This window comes from Sitophilus oryzae, unplaced genomic scaffold, assembly GCF_002938485.1.
Source record: "Sitophilus oryzae breed Bouriz unplaced genomic scaffold, Soryzae_2.0 scaffold_154_pilon_pilon, whole genome shotgun sequence".
Classification (NCBI taxonomy): domain Eukaryota; kingdom Metazoa; phylum Arthropoda; class Insecta; order Coleoptera; family Curculionidae; genus Sitophilus; species Sitophilus oryzae.
In genome coordinates this window covers 2,154,188-2,160,187 of record NW_022146225.1, presented here as the reverse complement: position 1 = coordinate 2,160,187, position 6,000 = coordinate 2,154,188, and the positions used below count along the sequence as shown (strand labels likewise).

Here is a 6,000-nt window from a genome sequence, read left to right as displayed (position 1 = left end):
TATTAACTTATAATTAGTTACTAGCATGCAATCCGCACAACTCCTTTAGTTTTGCTGGTCATTAACAATATTTAATTTGTTTGTTGACGATTTCTATGTAGACTAGATAATTAGTTCACAGAATATAGTTTAATTTAATTGATTTAATTGTATAATAATTGATTAGGTTTTCTTCATCTAACAAAAATAGAAATTAAAACCATTTTTTGCAAGCATGATCGATAGTTATTAATTGATTCCATGGATATGTTACATTGTATTATGTATATTTTATTTTTTAAAAATTAAAAAAAATAAATGCCTTTATTCTCAAAAAAATTTTCAATTTGTAGACAAAGGTAAACTAAACAAACAAAGTAAAAAAACAAGGTACACAAACAAACAAACAAAAGATAATACAAAACATTATACAAATAATATTGTCAGTCTTATTATTTAAAACAAACATTTATAAATGTTTACAATGTCAAAGAACAAAAAAATGAAAACAACATTCAAAAATATTTAGCTGGTTTATAGTAAATATCAATGACCTCTAAATAAATTTATTTCGAAGTCATTAGTAAATATAGCAATAGGAAACATTAGACCAGTGTTTACAAGATCAAATTCAATTTTCAAAATATAATCCATTCACAACGTAGAAAGTCTTGTCTAGTAAATAAAAGTTCAATGGTTTGCGAAATGAAGAAAATGATGTTATGGATTTGATTTCAAATGGCAGGTGATTGTGCATTTTTTTCGAGTTATGTAATATTGAACTTTTAACTAACTCTGAGCGTGGGGTAGGTAGATATAGATCTTGCTCCGCGTTCCTGAGTGGATAAGTGTGAGACGGCCTTTCTTGAGAAGCTGATACATGCTTACGTATTAGGCAAACGGATTCAAATATAAATAAGGAAGGAATAGTTAATATTTTTAATTTTTTAAAAAAGTCCTGGCAGTGAGTTCTGCTGTTTAGTCCCAGTGAATATCGAATAACTATCTTCTAGAGCTTGAAAACGCGGTCAAATTGAGTCGCATAACATATTAAACATAGATATGGACAAACCCATTACAACCTCTGATTTTTCGTCCTTAATTATAAGAGGAAAATCAAAGATTTTCTCAATTGACAATGATATGGGCGAGGACCGCGGTTCGAATCACGCTTAAATAAAGTAGACCATGTCCAGATTAGCATTAGCATCAAAAAGAGACGTAAACTTAACACTTACTTTACATTTTTATCCAAATTTTTCTCTAAATTTCCTTCTATTCTCTCTAGAGAATCAATCCAAAGTTTTAGGCAGGTTTTAAAAGAAAATTGTAGAATATTTATCAGAAAATTTGACTTTCAAGCTGACGTAAATATGCGAAAGGGCCTGGCAAACTTCCTAAGGGCGCAGTGGCTCGTTCTTTGCCGATCAAATAATTGATTAGGGACTGTGCCCGTGTACTTCGGGCTTCTTAGTTGTCACCGTACAGGAATATCTGGATGAAGTTGTTTAAAAGTGGAAAGAAAACTCTGGAAAAGGCACAGAATATGCTTTTAACGTTTTGTAACGTTCAGATAATGAAATTAGAAAGTAATACTGTTAAATAATAATGACACTAATTTCGTAATGCGTCTTGGCACAAAACTCGCACAAAACTTATAATTGTTCACTTTATAGTTGGCGGAATATTATATCTTTTATCTACGTCAGTGAGTTAAGAAGCTCTTAATTCACGCATTTTGAGTGAGTTAAGAGCTTCTTAACTCACGCATTTTCATTACCGCACTCCTTGTTTAGATGACTACCAAAGTTGTTTTATATATTATTATAGATGTTGCTAGACCGGAACTTTGTTGAAATATCTAAAAGAATGTTTTATTGAAAATTAACAGTGTTTATCTTTAGTTTTCCTCGAGAATAAGAGATATAGCCACGGCTTGAAGGACATGCGCGCCCGTTGATTTCAAAACAGACAGAGTTTCCGTCGAATTTCCCGCACAGTTCCGACGAAAATCAACGACGAGCGGCCGGCTTTCCCGCTCTCTCGGAAAACTTTCGAAACGCTCGACGCAAAGAACCCGTAGAATTTGTATGATTTTCTCGGTTGTATTTTATTTGTTCGAAAAAATTATGGTTCCTGGAGCTGATTGAAGTTGACGTGGGTAAGTTATAACTTATTTTACTATAATTTATTTAATTTAAAATAAAATGTGTTGTGGGATTTTTTTTCTTCATGCTAGTTCAAGTAACTTTTTAATAAGGTAATTTTCTTATTGAATACATTGAAAATTGTCTGAGAGACAAGCATTTTTTTTTGGCTATCCGTAAAAATATGGCAAATTAATATTCAGTATAAATATTTTATTTTTATTTTAATAATGATGATTTTAAAAAAAAAATAATCTACAGTCTAAAATATTTTATTTAAATCACTAACAAAATTATAAATCTTCGTAATTTATAACTTTTTTTATATCATAATTAAATTTAATGTCTTTAAAATGTTGACTTCAAAACGTGACTAAAATTCAATCAAAAAAATATGTCGTGTTTAATCAAAATGTGATTTATGTTTTTTAACGCTTCTAAATTTCAAAATTATTATACAGGGTGAGTCTTAAATAAGTGCAAATATTTTTAATATTTTGACCCCAAAAACAAAATGATGAGGTTATTATCGCAATAATTTTTTTTTGAAAATATGGAATTTTTTTTTGGATTTTTTTAGTGAAAAAACATCAATTCTTGATAAAATTTTAATAATTTTTAAAATAAGGCATATGTTTATAGAAACCCCTATATATACACCATATTTTTTACATCCTATTATATTTATAAGTAGGTTTATTGCAATTTTTTCAGTTTAATTGCATATTATTTTATAAAAACAATCTATTTTTCTATTTTCATCGTTATTGAAATGTAATAAATGCAATTAACCCGGAAAAAGGAAATAATAACTTATTTATAATAAATAATCTGATAAATAATTGCATTAAATCAACAAAAAATATAATAATATATTAAACACCCGTGAACTTCGCCCAATACTCACAGTGCAGTCAATAATGTATCAATTTTATTGATGATTCACAAAAAAAAAATAAGTAAAAATATAGGTTCAATAATCAACAAAAAAATTAAAAAAATACTGAATTAGAATGCCTATAACAATAGGTTTTGTATAACAATAACTCTCCATATTTTTATGGCAAATAAAATAATTTTTGCTATTGTTTACTGAAAAGTATTTTTGTATTTAAATGTATTATTCCATCATCAGCCTATAATAAATAATGTAGGAATTATTATATTGAGTTAGAATAAAATACCCAGGCACAACAGATTTTTTTATATTTTTTTTAAGCTGAAATAAGCCTTAAAAATCGATATATACTGTAAAGTTCGCCGATATAATGGTAAAATCCTTTTTGCTGTGTTCCTGTTTACACATACGTGATTTCATGGAAATAATATGAATTAAACGGTAAAACCGAACTAATACATCTTTTTCCAAAAAAAAATAAAAATTAGAGAAATATAGTTCATACCAAATAAACTTTTATAACCCACAAAATTCTAAAAGTTACTGGTTTGTGGAAGTATGCTTTGGAATTAAATGAGACAATAGAAAATTTCATTAATGACTTATATTTAATTAACAATTATAAACAATCAATGTAATTGGCTGTGACAGTCTCGATTATATGAGATTAGATATGCAACTGGAATACTTAAGTGTTTCTGCTTCGGTTGGTTGGGAGAAAGGCCTCACCCTCTTCGCTGCACTCGTCCGCTGGTGGGTAGCGTGATTGTCCGGCTAACGTTGGAGAGCTTGTGAGACTCCACCAGTCTCAGTGCGTGAGCTACTTATGGGGAGGGTCAATTCTCGTATCTTCCTAGAAGATAACAAACAGCAGTATTCTACTCAACACAATTGATAAGTACCCAGTTTTGTGGTGGTGTTCTAAATTACCAATTGAACTGTCTGTTGGTTGCCAATGAAGGTACAATAAAAATAACTTATGATTAAACAACATATTAGTGATTCAAATAAACAATAATCAATATCTAAATCCAACTACTAATTATTATAATAAAAATTATAATTAAAATTTAAAAAAGAAAATAGGCAATGACAGTTTAAATTAAGTTATAATTGAAAAGATTGTCCAAATTATTTAAAGAATATAAAGAATATAAATATAGAATTATAAAAAAATATAAAAGAAAAATATTTTGCTCTCTCTCTCTCTCTCTCTAGAAAATTCCAGACCACCACAATCACTTCGGTACAACTTGAAAAAAAAATTATATTGTTACAGTAAATTATTTGATTTAATTTGTAGACACGTGTAAAAAGAATAAAAAAAATGTAAGATAAAAAACTAAAAATATATGAAAATTTAAATTAGAACAAAAGTTAATACTAAAATGCGATATTAAAAGATAAATTAAAAAAAAAGATAGAACGATAAAGGTAAATAGAAAGGTAGGATAAGATACGAAAAACGATAAATGCGGCAATTCGACAGATAAAAACTAAAAGAAAAGATATGTCACTCCAGGAACAAAGATAATGCATCCGCCAAATAAGATAAAGATAAGGTAAGGTAAATTTGGCAGATGAGGTAAAGATACGTTCCCTAGAGTGACCCAAAACAACAAAAACAAAAATCTATCTGTCGAATGGCCTGCCAATAGACACCACCACTACAGGGTCCAGATAAAACAAGAGTTGCCTTCTGGCAAGCAAGGATTCGTTGAAGGTGACATAAGTCGTATAATATAAATATTATAAAAAATCCTTACTTACCAGAGTCCCTCCTGGTTCGTCTCTGAGAGTACTCCTGCAGTGATTGATTCTATTCATGAACACCTCTGCGGGTTCCTGTTCGACAGCTTGCGTGTCAGTACATAAATAAGAAAGATAAAAATAATTCGTTCTAAATAAAAGTTAAAGGTATTAGAAAAATTTTGTGTGCTACTAAGATAAGAAGATAAAGAAATGATGATAAAAAAATTAACTGTGAGATAAAAAGATAAAATAGAAAAAGGAATTTAAAGTTACAAGCTAATTAAATAATTAAATCAAATAATTAACTCATATTAGATAGTAAAAAATGTTTAAAAAAAAACTAATAAATAATTTCCAAGTCGTACCTCGTGCCGGTGTCTGGAAAAAAAACTAGGTGTTTAAGCAAAGAAGATCGAGATGAGAGAGAGTGATTTTCGGCAAAACAAGTCCCTTTATAGAATTCTCCCATTCATTTAGACATGCGTTAAGTACCAAATGTCAATATAAAAATTTATAATTAATAGTAAAAATAATACATACGATAAAATTTCCTACATACCTTCAAAAAAAATGTGTGTAACAATTGCATCTTAATTATTTAACACTAAACAAAATATTAATAATAAACCTTCGTTTTCATTAAAAATAAACAAATTATTATCGGTAACCCATAGGCAACCAGAAAATATATAAAATATTTAAACAATTTAAACTAACAACCATCGCTAGTGATGTGTACCACTATCGAGGTTCCGCAAAAAATCGATAATATATAAAAATATTTTCGTTACACTTTTAGTCATGTGATTAAGCTTGACCGGCACAGCGTTGCCCACTTTTGCATATTTTCTTTTAATCAAAATATATTAGGAAGCAAAAATAAATTAACTATAAATATATAAACAGTTATTATTTACATCAACAAAACTCACCTTCTTAACAGCAATTAAGACACATAAAGGGCCATTACTACCGGTTTTCCGTTCAAAATGTTCTAATAAAGTTGCGATGAGTTTTTCCGGCTATATTGATCTTGTACACTTCGCACTAAAACAGGTTCTAAAAAGAACAATGTTCGACTGCAATGTCTGCTAGTAAACATTTTTACGCTTAAATTATCACATTACTATTTATTTAAACTAAAAACTAGCAATACAAAACTAAACTGTCAAAACGAATAACAATGTCATGTTCACACCTAGAAATCCACCAATAGTAATTAAT

The 6,000-nt window shown here is 28.7% G+C and overlaps 1 protein-coding gene across 1 annotated transcript in view; it reads left to right on the top strand.

The window, feature by feature from the left end:
• Positions 1–1,975: 1,975 nt before the first annotated feature.
• The window catches only part of LOC115878984, a 131,150-nt gene continuing 127,125 nt past the window's right edge, over positions 1,976–6,000 (top strand). Inside the window, exon 1 of the mRNA XM_030895599.1 lies at positions 1,976–2,140. The gene's annotated coding sequence lies outside the window, so the exon portion shown is untranslated. The remainder of the gene's footprint in view (positions 2,141–6,000) is intronic.